The 20,599-nt window shown below is 36.0% G+C and overlaps 1 protein-coding gene across 1 annotated transcript in view; it reads left to right on the top strand.

Annotated features, from left to right (window-relative positions):
• Nucleotides 1-20,599, top strand: part of LOC142538686 (uncharacterized) — a 65,170-nt gene that overhangs the window by 43,639 nt on the left and 932 nt on the right. The gene's annotated exons all lie outside the window — the stretch shown is intronic.

Genomic DNA, 20,599 nt, shown 5'->3' with positions numbered 1-20,599 from the left:
GTGCACAGCAGCAGTAACACAAGAAGAAAACTCAACTCCGTTCCGCCGCTCAGTATTAGTCGTTTTGATTTGTTTTCTTCAAAACAAATTCCAGACATGTATATATTATTTATTTGCTCTTCAATCAAGCTATATTAGATATTTGAAACCATTATATATTCATGATATAAGCAGCAATTCGAAATTTGACAGCAAACATTCTGAAAATTTAACACAGCCTTCTCGGCCCTTGGTGTTCTGCCTTACGGGTGAGTTGTTTTCATGAATCTAGGTGGTTGCTTCGGTCCAGGCACACAGGGCTGCTTCTAGGCGTGATTTAGAGTGTCTTAGGAAGTTATTGGGTCATTGGTTTCCATCCATACACACACAAATGCAGAAATGACAGCAACTTTTTATTTGAGTGCAGAATGAGACACAGTTTCTGCCATTGAGATGTTTAAGTGGAGTGTTCGAACCTTGGCTGTCCTAGGGACTGTAGCCATGGTTAGAACCCTCCCTTAACATGTCTAGGGTGTGACCAAATCGGTGTTTACAAGCTTGGTTCAAGGAGCCATCAGATTTTTACATCAACAATGCAAGAGTCATTCGGTTTTTCCCTTTTCAGATTCTGTGTGAGTGTGATTTCGGTTTTTGTGTGTTGGATGAATTATGGTTGGCTCCTAGCCTGTGGCCATGGTTCATACAACTCTCCATCATGTCTAAATCGAGTCATGGTTGCTCAAATGACCATCAGAACGATACAAGACAACAAAACAATGCAATACATCACACTATACAGAAATTGGCTCCCTCGGTTTTGAGCTGTGATTGTCCAAGGTGTTAGCTCGGTTTATGCCTGGCTTTTAGCCCTTAGCCATGGTCCAAGCCATGCCTTAGGATGTTGGTAAGAGTCCTTGGGCGGTGGTTCAAGCCCATAGTCATTTATTTCAGGATTTTCACCACAAACAAGTAAACTGTTACTGCTGCACTTTTCCAGCAGCTTTGAGCTTCGGTTTTGGTGCTTGTTTGAGTTCTTGGTTGGCTTTTAGCCCATGGCCTTGGACTGGACAGTACCTTAATGAGTTAGTAAGGTCATGTTTTTGGCCGTTTGTGATTTGGTTAAGTTTAGAGGTCATACGAGAATTTACGGCGAAAGGTGCCAAAATGACTCTCAAAAGAGTGTTTTATGTTTTTGGATTCCTTTCACCTATTTTCGTGTTTTACAGTTATTATGCATATTTTTCAGTATGTTTGGGGTATTTTTAATCATGGTTAAACGTCGATTTAATGTTGGTTCGGATTGGTACGAAGCCATGGTTAAAAATCAAGTTGTTGGTCCGAATCGTCTCGTTTTTGGTTCTATGGTTAAGCTTTTGTCAAGTTAAGATTTATTTCATGTGTCACACATTAGTAGTAAGTCGCAGCAAGCCTGGGAACGATCCAACTCATCCGAAAAAAAAAATAAAAAAATAAGGTTATAATTATATTACGTGTATAAAAATATAAAATGTTTATTTTTGAGATATATGCGATATGTCTTGTGGCCATCTTATGCTTATGGGTTTGGAAGTCGGTAGGAACAACCGAGGACCTCTCCGCTCGGTGACTTACGACCGGTTTATGATTATGTATGGGTACGGACACCCAGTCCAAGGGCTGTGGTGATCTCTACCGCCCAGTATACTGTGGTTTAGTCTGATCAGGCGCTTACGTTATGTTATGGGCCACTTGCTTGGAAACATTATCTCTACCAGAAAATTTTGATATGACATGACATAGCTCTATTGAGCAAAGCTTTTACGTATGATTTTCAGATATGCACGTAGATATAATTATTCATGATACGATTTTCACCATATGCTTTACGATACTTTATTTTTAAGTTGCATGCGATTTTATGATATATTTATTTGTTATTTACGATATATACATGTTGAGTCTTTAGACTCACTAGACTTGATTGTTGTAGGTACTGATGAGGTCGAGACGGAGGGCCTAGACAAGTGAGCAATCTTGTGGCAGCAGTAGTAAACCCGAGGACCTCATGTTTCAGTTTATGCACCTGTTATCTTTCAAACTCGATTTAATATGTTGGATTATTTTTAAATTGTTGTTTGAAATATTACGTTGACTTCCGCTGTTATTTTTAAAGTTTAAATTATTTACATGTTTATTTTATAAATGAGGCAAGTTATTTATTTATTTAGAAAAAAATTTTAATAATTCCGCAAAATTATGAATACGAAATACGGGCCTTTACAGTGGACTTGTAAGGGAAAATGCAAAAATGTTGGAATGACATCAATGAATAGAGAAGATAAAATTTTATTCATTAAGAATGATCTGAGTAAAGAGCCTTTGGATAATTTTCTAGAGGTTCTTGATACACATGCTAGTGGGTACGTGCAAAATGAACTTCTTAAACTATGGTGGTAATTTCAACAGGAGGAATATCAATATGGACGGTGGAATCAGCCTTACAAAGATCCTACTGTAGTAACGCATATCTATTTAGATAAGTAAATATATATACACAGTTTCGTCTTGGGAATCTGACGTTAAAAGATCATGTTTGCCAATTTATAAGAAAATAACGTTAAATCAGAGGAAGATGTGAGCCACAATCACAACTACGCTGTATATATTTGTTTTAATTTTGTCATTTTTATTTTCTTTTAATAATAATAATTTCCTGTTCAAATATTGACTTTTGGCATGTTACACTTATAAATTCATATGCTGTGATCTAACAATTAAAAAAAAAATATTTCTCAACATGTCAACGTCCACGGTAAGTAAAATAAAAAATATTTGTGTATTTTATGGATCTAGTGCAGGAAAAGATTCAATTTATGAAGAAGTAGCAGAAAATCTTGGAATAACACTTGCTAAAAAAAAGATTCATTTGGTATATGGTGGTGGTGAAGTTGGCCTCATGGGAAAAGTTGCAAAAGCTACGCATGCAGGTGGAAGTGAAGTTTTAGGCATTATTCCGATTACCTTAGCCAATCTTACAGGACCAACAATAGGAGAAGAAATGAAAGTGGACAACATGTATGAACGAATTACTCAAATGATTGAACATTCAGATGCTTTCATTGCTTTGCCAGGAGGTTCCGCTACTTTGGAAGAAATATTTCATACTGTTTGTTGGGCACAATTAAATATCCACAATAAGCCAATTGGTTTGTTAAATGTTAACAATTATTATGATAAAGTGTTATCGTTTCTTGATGATGTTGTGGAACAAGGATTTATTTCATTAGCTTCGCGAAGGATGTTAGTTTCTGCTACAAGTGAAGGTGAACTTATTGATTTACTGCCAGGATTTAGTCATGAACCAGATCCATCCTTATCTCAACTTAATTGGCCAACATCCAAAAGTAAGAAAAGAAAATTCATGTGATGCTAAACTTGTGATTCAACGGTATGTTTTAATGTTTTTCTTTAAGGTATGAATAATTTCTTCTTCTTCTCCTCTTAGTTTTTTTTATATAAAAATTAAAATATATACTTATATATAGTAATAGTAATAATAATTTTTAGTTCAATGTCGAGCAAGGTGTCAGTAGAATGCACCTGAGAGCATTAGTTAATAATTATTGGAAAATCACAATACACTAGATTTTAATATTCATTATACTCAAAATACAGACTAAAAGAAAAATTACTTTTTCATATGTACCAATTTATATATATTTTTTGATCAATTAATATAAAATATATAATAGATGTGTTCATATATATTTATATATATATATATAATTGTATGTGTTTTCAAATAAATTATTTCTAAAATTTTTATGAGAATATAGTTAAAAGATATGGTTTGTATGGTTGTTAACATGTATAATTGAAAGAATTCTTTTGTAAAAGTATAATATACACTCACACATCTTTTTAAGTGAGTGGTGAGAAATGAGAAAACAATTAATAAACTTTTATTGATTATTAAAAAATGGTTAATTACAAGAATATAACTCCCCTAAAAAAAATATTTATTGAAAAAAGAAAAAAAAAAGAAGTAAATATATAACGGACTGCAAAATACTTTATTCATTCGTAATTTTTATTTAGATTTGATTGATGTACTATCAATGTGTTCTAAAAACATAAATATTGTGTAAAAAAAAACAAAAAAACAAAAAAACAAAAAACAAACAAACAAACAAACAAAAAGATTTGTTTGTGCTAGATAAGTTTCAAAGATAGTCGGATGTATCCGTTATATAAATGTTTATATATATATATATATATAAATATATTTATATATTTATGGTAGAATGTTTGGATAAAAAATTTTATGTTATTGTAAAATTTTGCAGTCACGTTATTTAAAAAAAACAATAAAAAAAGAAAAAAAAAGAAAAAAAGGGGATTTTATTCTTTGTAAATTTTCCTATTTTGTTTTCAATATTAGTTTAATTAATTGTCTGCTTTAATACTTAGCCTTTTTCAATGAGAGTTAATATTCATTCCAACTCCATGAGTGAAAACTAGCTATTCCTTAAACATTTTGACCTGAAAGAATATATGGAGTTGAGGCTTTTACAATAATATTCTTGATATTATACATGTTATGATGGGTGGTGTGAATTATCTTTTTGACTATATTATTATAAAAAATTTATAAATTAAAAAAAATATATATATATATATATATTGTTACTTTATATATTATGTGAAAATAAGAATAATAATAAAAACACATCTAATTATATATTATTATATTAAACGAAAATATATATATATATATAAATCGATATATGATTTTGTTTTTAATGAATATGTTTGTATTTGAATATATAAAAGGAATAAAAAATCTAGGTTGTGATTTTCCGATAAATTTTATTACTAAGGGACTAGTACTAAGATAGTGTGGGGGTGTGATGAAACTTAAAATTAATAATTTAATATATGTTAAAACCTGTATTTTAAAATTTAAGTTTCATTAAAATTATAAAATTATGTTATTTTAGTATTGTTTGTTTATATTTAATTGTCTTACTAAATATGTTTTATTTACAGGTTTTCTACGTGTTGGTAAAATAATGATAACTCAAGCTAGAAAATTCAAATGGAGGTGACTCAGACATGTTTGAAAATCCTTGAGAAATTATCTACAACTTTGCAGAAGACATGATTTCCTAAAAAGTTCATTAAGATGATCAAATTGTGCAAATATCGAAAGGAGGACAAATTTACTTTTACTATGACCAGCATATAGTAAAAAAATCATAATTATTTTAATATTTAACCAAATGAGGTGAACCAAGTGACCAAATTCATCTACAGACAATTCCCCACATGTTTGCCATGATGAGCAGAGTCAAATTCGGTGATTAAAGTTGTGGAACAAAGCATTGAAAGAAGGGACATGGAATTGAACTTGGAGGAGATAAAGAATACTATTGCAACTACATGGCATTAATAAAAATTTTGACCCTTTCTCTCATTTGGCCTATAAATAGAGGCCTTGTGCTAGCTTGAGAATCATTCTATCTCATTGTAAAATATAGTGTGAGTGTGTATCAAAATTCTAAGTTCCAATATATTTTCTTTCATGTTCTCAACTATGAGTGATATTTTAGTGTTGATCAAAAGTAAGCTTATGGCAAGCTAAATCTATTATGTTAAGGTGAAGAGGATGCATTCTTGGTAAAGTAAGATTGTTTATATTTTGTATATTCTTTCTTTATTTCTTTTCATTTAGCTAACTTATTTTATTGTAGGTATAAAAATGAATTATTTGTTATTATCAATTTACATCAAATGCTTGATACCATTAAAGTGGTTATCTTGATTTGTTGTTTAATTTTGATACAATAAATATTTCATCACTTATTATTATATATATATAGATATATATATATATATATATATATTTATATAATAATATCATAATATTTTATTAGACGATAGCGTGGCTATGCCGGTTGTTCTAAATGAAATATTATGATTTAATACTAACATCTAACAATCTAACATTTACTTTATCGCAACTAACTTTTATTTTTCGCATCTAACTTTTACTTTCTCGCAACTAACTTTTACTTTTCTGCAACTAACTTATTAAATCAATATATTTCATTTAGGCAATAGCGTGGCTCTGCCGGTTGTTCTAAATGAAATATAATGATTTAATTTAACATTTACTTTATGCAATTATTTATTTATATAGTTATAATTATAATCATAGGTACCATATATAAAATATCGGTTAATTTGGTATTTTCTATAGTGGGAACTATATTATATTATGTGTGTGTTTAATTTTCTTGGAACTATTATTTATGGTGGTTGCTTTTGTTTTACTTTTAGTTAAACAATATTACATAAACCAAGAATAAATCCTCAAGCCTTGACAAAATTTATAATTTGTAAACTTCATTCTTGCATTTGATAATCTATAAATTAATAAATTTAAACTCAAAATAACCTCTCTAAGGATCGATCTCGTACTTACGAAATATATTACTTGCAGACAACCTACACTTATGTGAATTATTATTTAAGTAGTAGCACAAGATCAATTTTTTTATATGAAGTAATTAAGAAAAAATTTATTTCTAAACTCTACGTCGCAAATATATTAGTATTGTTTTCATTCCATTAAAGTTTAGAATGTTACTTATATATATGCCGTAAGTAAGAAATCCCCAAAAGTACAATGGTAAAATAGATATAATATAACATGTTAAAAGATCTCTATATTGAGGATTGAAAATAGTAAGTCTATAATAAATACGAATAGATTTCAATTGAGTTGAGAATGAATAATAATAATCATGAACATTTATTTAATTTATGTGATTTAATAAATTGAATTTCATGACTATTTTGCAAGGCTATAAAAGTATATAGTAAATACAATTTGGAATTATGAATTACAAAAATTTACTGAATCTCAAGTTTAATTAGATGAATCAAAAGAGTTATGGTTAAAGTTGTTTGAATTGAAATTGTATCAAATTATTTAACGTGTCTAGAGTTAACCAAGTAGATGGAGTTAAAAATTTATCTATTATTTTCTATATAATAGATCAAGGATTTTACGAAGCTAAATTTCACGCGTTGAAATAAATTCATAACAAGGTATATTACTACCGGGTAATATACAACAGGTACCCGTAAAATTTGATATTTTTTTTGAATTTCAATTATTTGTCTACATGAATTATTTGTGTATTACATAAACATCGATGTGCGAAAATAAAATATAGTTTACACACATGTATTTTATGTATATATATGTAGCATCGATGCATGACACGACATTGCATTTCATTTTGAACCTCGATCCTATTGATGTCCTTTTTGATATTTTGTGTGTATGATCGAGGAGATATATTTGGGATGATACGGAGCTGCAACTAGCCCGAGAGATGTTGTAGGCTGATAAGGTGCAGTATGTCTGTATTCCATGGCGAGCTGACCGGCACAGGGTAGTAGACTGGCGGAGGAGTGGTCACTACGGCAGTGTAGCCGAGCCTTGCCTGTTGCTCGAGCTATTGTTACGCTGCATTTACCAATTGTGCAGTTTCCGTTATTCTGTTTACCCTGCATGTGGATTTTCCCTGATCACGCATTGCATCCACATATCATTTATTACAGTGCATGTTGTTTTTATTTCGGTTTTAATATACTGGGTTATTACTCACCCCCTCGGGGGCGGTTATCTTCTATGTGTGGTTGGTAATCAGGGAAAGATGTCATACATAGTTCTATTGGGAGATGACTGGTCTCAGGAGAGCTCGTATGGAGTGATGCTCGTAGATGGATTGTTGACATTGGTAGAGGAAGTATTTTATGACTGTCCTGGTTTACTAGTTGAGTTGGGGACAGAGCCTGAAATGAGTTAGTGATTAATTGATGTGATTATAGACGGAACGGATTAGACCGAGAAAGACAAGAAAAGACGCAAAATTATGTGCGAAGGTGTGCCATTCGCGCACATGCGCGACGTGATGCGCGAGCCATTCGCGGATTTGGCAGAATACCCCGCGCATATGCGCGGCGTGAGGGCGCGCATATGCGCGAGGTGTCCAGTAGCCAAGGGGCTGGAACAGAACATTGCGCGCACATGCGCGACGTGAGCCGCGCACATGCGCGAGGTAGGCAGCGAGTTGCGTCGCGCACAGCCGCGCACATGCGCGAGGTAGGCAGAGAGTTGGGCGCACATACGCGGGGTGAAGTCGCGCATATGCGCGAGCTGCCGTGATGTTACGCGTTGAAAAATAGTGTCTCGCGCATATGCGCGAGACGTGTGTTGTGAAGAGATGCGCCACTTGTCCTCAACATGCAACGTGTAGGTATATATATATATACACTTTGTCTTCCCCGACGTTTTTAACAAGAAGAAATCGAGAAATCCTTTGAAGAAATTCCTCAAGCTTCTTCGTACGGTAAACTTGTGATTTGGTACAATTCGTTTATCAGAATTTGAATTCGAGTACAGCACCGAGTTCCTAGCGACGACAGCTACAACTGAACGTAAGTTTTGTTACGTTTAAATATGATTTGAAATTATGATATTGTCAGAATTGAATAGGAATCATATATGATATTTCTGATATAGTGGACATCGTATATTTGAAGTCAGATTGAAGAACAGACTCTTTATGTAATTGTTATGATTTTCAGAGTTGATTTGATTGAGATTCAATATCAGAGTTGTATTGTTATTCAGATTATAAGTTGTACTGATACTGATGATGAGTTCTGGTATTATATCTGTGATGTTGAGATTGACAGGGATATCGAGACTGTATTGTTATACCGTCGAAACACCAGTGGATTGATATTGATAAGATTCAGTGGTGACTTCGATTATATCGTGATATCGTCAATATGGATTAGATTGTATCTTGATTCGATATTGATCAGATTATGTTTGATTTGAGTATTGATCAGAATAGATTTTGAATTGAGTTGCATATTGAGATTGTGCCTATGCGATATTGTATTTCAGATTGATATGGACAGATTTGACTTCGAGACTTCGACTTCGTCAGACTGCGAAGACAAAGGTATAAATTTATGTTGATGTGGGATTGCACAACTCGAGTTCGATTGACTTGAGTTTCCCAAAATCACATACTTTACTTTATTGCATCGATATTTGCAATTGTATGAGGTTGATACCTTTGATTTATTGATTTATGTACTGAGTCATTAAGTGGATACGCTTAATTGTGAATGAGTAATCTTGTGACAGTAGTGCCGGATAGTGATGGAATCGTCACCGGCACATTGCACATTGTCACAGGATAGGATATTGGTGAAAATGCCAAAGTTTGTGACAGTTAGGTCAAGACACCGTACGTTTGGCTATATCGGAGTGGATAGAATTGGAGTTTCTTCTATTACTGGTGTTCGATATGGAAAGAGCCAAAGTCCGTGAATAAGAACATACCACCACCCCGATCGGGAGTGTAGGTGGGTGTATGTTTTTATTCCGATCGGGATCCCTAGATTAGGACTGAGTCGAGTCTGAGTCTGAGAATCACGGAGAGTGATTCATTGCTTGATATGGAATTATGTTCCTGATGATGGTATATGTTTAGAATATAATTTATTCTTGATATCGATTCATGTTTAGGATTATAATACATGTGATGAATATTTGATTCATGTTCTGATTTTGATACATGTTATGAATGTTTAATTCATGCTTTTATATTATTTATATGAAAGGCATGTATACATGATTTATACTGGGAATATAATTCTCACCGAAGTTATCCGGCTGTTGTCTTGTTTGTATGTGTGCATGACAACAGGTGGGACAGGATCAGGGTCAAGACAAGAAGAGAGAGAGATCATGATTAGAGTGAAGACTACGGACTTGGATTAAAGATATGGTTGAACACTTGATAATTAGTTGTTAAACCTTAGTTTTTATTGAATGTAGATTGTACAGGACTTGTACTTTAATTATACAAATCTGTATATTAGTTAGATTCCATTACGTTCCGCAATTAAAGAAATTTTTTTTATGACCCAAATTACTTGAATTAATAAATTGATCCTAATGATGATTAAAAATTGAATTAGCGTCCGTGTCCCCACAACAGGTGGTATCAGAGCTTTAGGTTCCAGAACAGTAGGTTCTAGAACTGTAGGTTCTTGAGACTGAGATATAAGCTAGTGACGTGGTATAATGTGTTTTATTTCCTTGCATGTGATTGCTAGCATGTGATTTATTATAATGTTGAATTACATTGTATATGTTAATATTGCAGTATGTTTTACTGTTTTGGAAGATACATGTTACCTGAATATCTGAGTTGATTTGGTAATATGTCTGATTTGAAAATGAATCAGAACCAATTCTTGATCAGAAGGTAAGCTGATCAGAAAGGGACTGAGATTGATTTATCTCATGTGATACTAACTCTTGTGGTAATCAGATAAGAATTCCAGAAAGAGGTAGTACTTCGACTGATCAGATAGATGTGTTAGAAACTCCGATGGAAATACAAGTTGAAACAGTTTCAGTCATTTCAACCGCCAATTCTGAGAGATACTGAGACATCTGATGATAGTGAGAATTGGTTAGATGATATAGAGATATTGTTTGATTCACTTGAGTATTCAGACGAACGGAGAATTAAACTAGTGCCCAACCAGTTACACGACATCGCAAGGAGTTGGTGGATTACAACCCTAAGAGTATTAGAACAGCGTGGTACGGTAATTACGTGGAAAATCTTTAGAACGGAATTCTATCGAAGATTTTTCTCAGTTTCGTACCTAGAGGACAAGAAAGCAGAGTTTGAGAATTTGAAACAGAGCCAACTGAATATTGAAGAATATGTTGCTAAATTCTCTACTTTATTACGTTTTGCTCCTCTTATAGCTGGGAATGATGAAGCTGTAGCGGATCAGTTCATCAACGGATTGAATGCTGAGATATCTTCCTTGGTAAAGGTAGAGCGACCCCAGCATTTTGGTGATGCTTTGAATAAAGCAAAGAGAGCTGAGGCAAGTTTGAGTCGATAACGAGGGAGGTTGGATGTGATCCGACCCCAGACACAGCAATCCCCTCTCTGATTTGATGGTGGCAGTACAAGTGGGAAGCCAGATTTGTTGAAAGCTCGAAAGAAACAGTTTAAGAAATTAGGGAGCGGACCGAGCGGTTCATCTAGCTCCAGTGGTTCTAGCCCGAGTTATACTGGAGTTTATTGCAGGACTTGCGGAGGAAGACATCCCACTGAGCAATGCCAAGGAGTATTTGGTAGTTGCCGTATCTGCCGACAGTTAGGACATTTTGCTAGAGTATGTCCACAGAGAGGTTCCCGAAGATTCCAGGGAGCAGAGGCGTCTGGTGGTAGTGACCGAGGAACAGATCCATGATGCACTTGATGATGTAGTGACAGGTATCTGTTCTTTTATGATTTTGTCCCATATGTATTGGGAGATTCTCGTACATCTTATACATGATTCTGTATGAATTGCATTGACATATGCTTTATTCTGTTGGGTCTGTATGTACTGTAGTATTTATTTCTTTATCTTTTGGGGGAAAGATTGATACTAGTGAATTCTGTAAATATCATATACTGCAGTGAAGTGAGAATGAGATTTAGTTATACTGTGTTGTACCTGTGTGGTCTGATTTTGACTGCATTATTGATATTGATGTGTTGACAAGTACAGAACTATTGTAGATTCTTACCAGGAGATGGTAAGATTCGGACTTGAAATGGCCGAAGAATGTATAATGTACGGTAAGGATTTTCAATTTTGAATTCCTTTGATTTCCGTATTAATTATGATTCGATGATTATCGAAAGGAATGAAGTTATTCCTTATGCATTCAGTTGATTACTGAAAATGAATATACCATGTGGGGACCCGAACTTAATTCAGTTCTTAATCACTTTCTGGGAATAATTAATCAATTAAAATAAATAGGGTCTAAATTTTTTTTTTAAAATACGAGAGTACGCAGCATATGAAATAAGTCCTATCTCATTTACAAGATCATTATTCAGATCTAAGTACAAGTCCTGTACAATCATAAATCATAATAACTACTGTTTCTTCATTACATCTCAGGTGATATAACAGATATACTCCTAAGTCCGGATCTCCACACTAACTGTCTTCTCTCATCCTCTTCTTGACCCTGATCCAGCCCCACCTGTTGTCATGCACACATACAAAACAAGACAACAGACGGATAACTCCGGTGAGAATAAATCCCAGTATAAACAATGTAAACATGCAATCATATAAAAACATATACAAAAGCATATAACAGTTATCATTGACATGTAGCAAATCAACAAACATGAATGATATAAAACTGTAAATCAACTAGTCATCACAGACTTGACTCAAACAACGCGTCGTCTCAGACTCGACTCAACTCTAACCTAGGGATCCCAATGTCTGGATATTGATAATTATATCGAATCTCAGTCGATAGGAATGAATCAACCCTAAACGACATCGATATAATTCATATATCAAGTGTCTGGGCGAAACAGCCGCAGAATTGACGAATCAGTCAAGAATTAAGCGAATCAGTCAAGAATTAAGCGAATCAGCCAATAACTAGACGAATCAGCCAGTAATTAAGCGAATCAGCCAAAGTTTAGGACGAATCAGTCGTTAACTAGACGAATCAGTCGATAACGAGACGAATCAGCCAGTGACTAGGCGAATCAGCCAATGACTAAACAATCAGTAGTCAATACATGCAGTGGCTATAAATCAATAGACTACAAACATCAATGTCATCAATTACAACTATCAATGCAATAAACTAAGTATGTGATTTAGGGAAACTCGAGTCAAACCTCACTCGAGTTGTGCAATCCCAACTCAACATTAATTTATACCTTTTTTTCTGATACTCTGACTCTGTCGAAGTCTCGAACTCAAAGCCTGTCAATACTCAATCTGACAATAAAAATATTGAGAGTACGGCATCAATACACCACTCATTCAATACTGGATATAATCAGAATTCAATCAAATTCTGTTTCAACAATATAATGTCATAATTTCAATATATCCAGCACTACCATATAAGTCAGATATCAATTCCAAGACCTCATAATCGATAACAATTCAATTCTGATATCAAATCGACTCCAAAACTACTCCGAAAATCATAACAATTTCATATGGTATTTGTTCTCCAGTCCGATTTCAATTATACGATGTCTAACATGACGAGAACATCATATATGAATCATATCAGATTTTGACAATACCATAATTTCCAATCATATCAAAACGTAGCAAAACTTACGTCCAGTTGTAGCCTACGTCGATGGGAACTCAATACCGAAGTCGGATTCAAAATCGGACGAGCGGATTTCTTACGAAAGGCGTAGGGATTTTCAGAGCTTCTCTGAATCTTTCTTCTAGATTCTTTTTCTTCGTTTCCTTGTTTTTGAAGAATTGCAAAGTATATATATATATATACACCCATGCACATGCAAACGGACGAGTGACTCAATGTGCATACTGCACGTCTCGCGCATATGCGCGACATCAACCGGCGCATATGCGCGAGACCCTAAGTCTCGGCGCGTGTCAGCACGGCAGCTTGCGCATATGCGCGCACCTCTTCCGCGCATATGCGCGAGGAATTCTTCACAACTCTCGGGTACCCTCGCGCATGTGCGCGAATCCAAGTCGCGCATGTGCGCCCAACTCTCTGGACCTCTCGCGCATGTGCGCGTATACAAGTCGCGCATGTGCGTCCAACTCTCTCGACCTCTCGCGCATGTGCGCGTATACAAGTCGCGCATGTGCGCCCAGTGTTCTGTCCCGCATCATGGGCTTCCGCACAACTCGCGCATATACGTGCTTACTCTTCGCGCATATGCGCGAGACCTTCGGCTCTCGCATCAACAATCTTACATGCAAAATTTCAATTCGTGTCTTGATTAGCCCTTTCATAATCGTCTCGATTAAAATCAATAATCGTAATTTAACACGATATAAAATCTCGGGCATTACATTTCTCCCCCCCTAAGATACGATTTCGTCCCCGAAATCACAGGCAGTTAAATCATGTCAATAAGGAGGTATATGGAAGAAGCTAAGTAAACAACTCACCTTAGTGAAATAAAACTGGGAACCTCTGTTTCATATCAGACTCAGTTTCCCAAGTAGCTTTTTCAACGCCACGATGACCCAACTGAACTTTCACAAGTGGAATAATCTTCGTTCTGAGCTACTTTTCCTTCCGATCAAGAATCTGAATCGGCTTTTCGCAATAACTCAATGTCTCATCCAACTCGGCCTCATTTGGTTGGATGACATGTGAAGCATCAGACAGGTATTTTCGCAAGAACAAACATGAAAAACGTCATGTATCCCATATAATGAAGGAGATTAAAGCGAGTCGATAGGCACAATCTCCTATCTTCTCAAAAATCTCGTACGGCCCAATATATCATGGAGATAGTTTCCCTTTCTTGCCAAATCTGACAACTCCTCTGAAAGGTAAATAATTCCTCTGAAAGGTGAAATTTTCAGAAATACTCGGTCACCAGCCTCAAATACCAACGGTCGTCGTCGGACATTGGCATAATTGGCTTGTCTGTCTTGGGCTGCCTTCATTCTCTTTTGAATTAGCTTCACTTTTTCAATCATATCTCTAGTCATGCTACGTCCGATCTCAGGAACCTCAGAGATATCATTCAAATAAAGAGGGGATCAACACCTTTTTCCGTACAACGCTTCGAAAGGAGCCATCTCAATACTCGTTTGATAGCTATTGTTGTACGAAACTCACCAAGTGGCAATATATCTTGCCAGCTAGTGCTAAAATCAAGCACTGCTGCTCTCAGCATATCTTCCAATGTTTGGATCGTCTGCTCAGATTATCCATCGGTCTATGGATGATATGCAGTACTAAAATATAACTTCCTATCCAAAATCTGCTGTAAATTCTGCAATAAGTACGATGTAAACTGAGGATCATGGTCTGCTACAATCGACTTCGGCACGCTATGCAGTCTACTTACCTCTCTGACATAAATCTCAGCCATCTAGTCATGTCTGTACGTCATCTTGTACAGAATAAAGCATGCAGATTTGGTCAATCTGTCAATCACAACCCAAATCGCATCACAATCTCGGGAGGATCTTGGTAACTTCATTATAAAATCCATGGGAATGTGATCCCATTTCCCTTCAGGAATGGACAAACTCTGTAATAGTCCTCCGGGTTTCTTTATCTTAGCCTTCACCTGTTGGCAATTCCGACATTTGGCTACAAATTCAGCAATATTCAACCCGATTCAACACATCACTCATCAGTACTGATTTGCTAAACTCATAAAACCGCAAATATCTGACATTAATATCCACCTCGGCCAACTAATTACGGTTTAATTCTGCTAAAATCAACATATACATCATCTTAGATATAACACATCCTGAATGAAATCTGTCTCCACCAGGATTCACCATTTCACAATTTCTGATATCAAGTCAAGGTTAAAATCAATTTCTCTGACTGAAATAAAATTTAAAGTCTTATCTGGGGAAAACATCAATAACTTTCATATCATTGGTAAATCAGCCAATGATAGACTAAATTTCAGTAAATCTACTGAATACATAAGGAGTCTCTCTGCTCTTTTTCTGTAATAATCAAATCATAGATAGTACGAATTATCAAAGGAATTCTCAATCTAGAATCCTTATCGTATAATATTCATCCTTTGGCCATCTCAGGTCCGATTCTCACTATCTTCTGGAACTAATCTAGGGTAGCTCTGTACTTGATCAGCATATCAATATCAGTAATGCAGTCCCAAAATCAGGCAACACTAGTACAATACCAGCTACCAGACGATCTAACTCAATCTCATTCTCATCCTATTGTAGTATACGATATTTTACAGAATTCACTGCTATAAAAACTCTCCCCAACCAGTAAGGAGATATACTACAGTAGATAAAAACTCAACAGGTAATGCATGACTCAATGCAAATCGTTCAAAATAACGTATGGGAAGCATCCCTATTCATCAATACAAAAGCAGGATAACTACATCAAGAACAGTTACCTGCACATCATCATCTGGTGCTTCCTGAGCCTGCTCCTCAGTCAAAGCAAATACTCTGGCCTGCTGTCTAGGAGGTTGGCCAACTGTCTGACTTCCTCCTGGCCTCTGCTGTGACTGAGATGGTGCTGGCTAAAATGAATGAACAGCAGCTGATCGTCTACTACACTGTGCCGCTGATCCAGATGATTCGGCTCCCTGGGATATTTGAGAACCCTTCTGTGGACACACTCTGGCAAAATGTCCCTGTTGTTTGCAGAAGGTGGCAACTACCAAGTACTCCTTGGCATTGCTCAGTGGAATGTCTCCCTCCACAATTTCCGCAGTAAGCTCCGGTGTAACTCAGTTTGGAACCACTGGAGCTAGAAGAACTGCCGCCAAACTTCTTAAACTGCTTTCCTCTAGCCTTCAGAAAATCTTTCTTTCCACCACTGCTACTATCACTCTCGAATCAGGGAGATGGTTGCTGTGGTCTCGGTGCAGGGAGGAACATCTGCAGCTCCTCTCTGCCTTATCAGGCCCGCTTCAGTGCCCTTTGCTCTATTCATAGCATCAGCAAAGTTATTCGGTCGTCCTGTGTTCACCAATGTAAATATATCGGGATTCAAGCCATTGATGAACTGATCAGCAACGGCTTCGTCATTTCCAGCCACATGGGGAGCAAACTTCAACAAGGTAGAGAACTTGGTCACATATTCTTCAATGTTCAGCCGACCCTGTCTCAAATTGGCAAACTCCGCCCCCTTGTCTTTCCTGTACGATACTGGGAAAAATATTTGATAAAACTCAGTTTTAAATACATCCCAAGTAATAGTCGTACCTCGATGCTCCAAGGCCCTCTTCATCGTAATCCACCAGTTCTTTGCAACATCAAGCAACTGGTGCCCAATCAATTTAATTCGGCGCTCATCACTGTAATCCAGTGAATCAAACAGCATCTCAATGTTATCTAACCAACTCTCACATTCAACTGATGTCTCAGTACCCTTCAGAGTCGGTGGTTTGAATAATTGAAACCTTTTCAATAACGTTTCCATCGGAGTTGATGTCACATCCATTGGAGGATTCGATGTGCTACCCTGTTCTGGTATTCTTCGAGGAGGCATATCTGATAATCAAATGGATTAGTACCCCAATCCAATCAACCTGTTTCACTTCAGTTCCCTCATCCGATCATCTTACTGCTGATCGAGAATCGGTTCAAATTTGTTCCCAATAATACATATTACACAATCAAATCAGATAAGTCAAGTAACATGTATTATATAAAACAGTAAAGCATGCTAGCAATCAAAAGCAAAGAAGGAAAACTCAATCCACCCCGCTCACTAGCTTCTATCTCAGTCTAAAGGATCTATCGCTCTGATACCACCTGTTGTGGGGATCCGAACTTAATTCAGTTATTAATCACTTTCTGGGAATAATTAATCAATTAAAATAAACAGGGTCTAAAATTTTTATTAAAATACTGAGAGTACGCAGCATATGAAATAAGTCCTATCTCATTTACAAGATCACTATTCAGATCTAAGTACAAGTCCTGTACAATCATAAATCATAATAACTACTGTTTCTTCACTACATCTTAGGTGATATAACAGATATACTCCTAAGTCCGGATCTCCACGCTAACTGTCTTCTCTCATCCTCTTCTTGACCCTGATCCATCCCCACCTGTTGTCATGCACACATACAAAACAAGACAACAACCGGATAACTCCGGTGAGAATAAATCCCAGTATAAACAATGTAAACATGCAATCATATAAAAACATATACAAAAGCATATAACAGTTATCATTGACATGTAGCAAATCAACAAACATGAATGATATAAAACTGTAAATCAACTAGTCATCACAGACTCGACTCAAACAACGCGTCGTCTCAGACTCGACTCAACTCTAACCTAGGGATCCCAATGTCTGGATATTGATAATTATATCGAATCTCAGTCGATAGGAATGAATCAACCCTAAACTGGCATCGATATAATTCATATATCAAGTGTCTGGGCGAAACAGCCGCAGAATTGACGAATCAGTCAAAAATTAAGCGAATCAGCCAATAACTAGACGAATCAGCCAGTAATTAAGCGAATCAGCCAAAGTTTAGACGAATCAGTCGATAACTAGACGAATCAGTCAATAACCAGACGAATCAGTCGGTGACTAGGCGAATCAGCCAATGACTAAACAATCAGTAGTCAATACATGCAGTGGCTATAAATCAATAGACTACAAACATCAATGTCATCAATTACAACTATCAATGCAATAAACTAAGTATGTGATTTAGGGAAACTCGAGTCAAACCTCACTCGAGTTGTGCAATCCCAACTCAACATTAATTTATACCTTTCTTTCTGATACTCTGACTCTGTCGAAGTCTCGAACTCAAAGCCTGTCAATACTCAATCTGACAATAACAATATTGAGGGTACGACATCAATACACCACTCAATCAATACTGGATATAATCAGAATTCAATCAAATTCTGTTTCAACAATATAATGTCATAATTTCAATATATCCAGCACTACCATATCAGTCAGATATAAATTCCAACACCTCATAATCGATAAAAATTCAATTCTGATATCAAATCGACTCCAAAACTACTCCGAAAATCATAACAATTTCATATGGTATTTGTTCTCCAGTCCGATTTCGCTTATACAATGTCTAACATGACGAGAACATCATATATGAATCATATCAGATTTTGACAATACCATAATTTCCAATCATATCAAAACAGTAGTAAAACTTACGTCCAGTTGTAGCCTACGTCGATAGGAACTCAATACCGAAGTCGGATTCAAAATCGGACGAGCGGATTTCTTACGAAAGGCGTAGGGATTTTCGGAGCTTCTCTGAATCTTTCTTTAAGATTCTTTTTCTTCGTTTCCTTGTTTTTGAAGAATTGCAAAGTATATATATATATATACACCCACGCACATGCAAACGGACGAGTGGCTCAATGTGCATACTGCACGTCTCGCGCATATGCGCGACATCAACCGGCGCATATGCGCGAGACCCTAAGTCTCAGCGCGTGTCAGCACGGCAGCTCGCGCATATGCGCGCACCTCTTCCGCGCATATGCACGAGGAATTCTTCACAACTCTCGGGTACCCTCGCGCATGTGCGCGAATCCAAGTCGCGCATGTGCGCCCAACTCTCTGGACCTCTCGCGCATGTGCGCGTATACAAGTCGCGCATGTGCGCCTAGTGTTTTGTCCCGCATCATGGGCTTCCGCACTACTCGCGCATATGCGCGCTTACTCTTCGCGCATATGCGCGAGACCTTCGGCTCTCGCATCAACAATTTTACATGCAAAATTTCAATTCGTGTCTCGATTTGCCCTTTCATAATCGTCTCGATTAAAATCAATAATTGTAATTTAACACGATATAAAATCTCGGGCATTACATACCATGAGCTGATTTGTGAGTAGCAGGAGAAATGCTAAAGTCTTTCTAGATGAAATTCCAGATTTGCCTTATATCAGGGAGAGTGATTTCCGCCTTGATTTGATACCAGGTACTGGTTTTATTTTAGAAGTCCGTACAGAATGATACTGATTGATTTGAAAGGATTGAAATATCAGTTAGAAGATTTAGTGACCGAAGGTTACATCTGATTGTGTGTTTCTCTGTAAAATACTTCAGTTCTGATTATGGGTTGATGAATCCGGTATTCAGAGGTATTCTGATGATTTTATGCCGTTTATCTATGATATTTTGTGATATACTCGTGGCATATGACTGACTAAATCGAATATCTTGTATTGAAGGATCTGAGAACTGAAATTGTTGTATACAGAAATTGTTCAGATATGAATCTTGATTGAAACAGATTGTATTCCGAGTATGTGATATCCGAATATGGTATACCGATTGATATTAGCACAGCTGAGGCAGTGATCAGTGGCTGAGAATGATGCCGATGTCAGAAACTTCTTTATTTTCTTGCCTGATTTTAACAGATTATTGTATATGACTGTTGTTTTGAAATTGCTTGCGAATTGTTATTGTTCTAAAACAGTATTTAAGACAGATTATATTGTTTGGGGGACATTACATCCGAAGATGATATAGCAGTTGATTTAAACAAAGTCGAAGATGTGATACAGATTATTGGGAACCGTTGAGAGTATATACAGTTCCAGCCGAATCAGAGCTGATTTTGAAAATTAAAGCAGTCCAGAAGTTTGATCAGAATGTTTAGACCTTGATTTCAATGATCAGAGTAGATGGTCGATCAGAATATCAGGTATGTGATACTGTATGGCATATGAATAACTGATTTGTGGTGTCAGATGTGTTGGATTTGGAAACAACAGGTATGATCAGAAGTACGCCATCTTTGATTCACCATTTATTCTGATGATAGAAAAAGGTATAATGACTTGAAGTGATTGATGTTAGAGAAAACAAATGAGATCAATTGTGACAGAATTTACTGAAATATCTATATTGTCCATCAATAGGAGAGGAACCAGGAGATTGGTTATATAAATTATTGATTCCTGAATAGAGAAGGAGTACATTTCTATGGATTTTGTGATGGA

Source organism: Primulina tabacum, chromosome 3 (genome assembly GCF_025594145.1).
Source record: "Primulina tabacum isolate GXHZ01 chromosome 3, ASM2559414v2, whole genome shotgun sequence".
NCBI lineage: Eukaryota > Viridiplantae > Streptophyta > Magnoliopsida > Lamiales > Gesneriaceae > Primulina > Primulina tabacum.
Note: the sequence above shows the minus strand (reverse complement) of the source record. Positions and strands in the feature narration are given on the sequence as shown.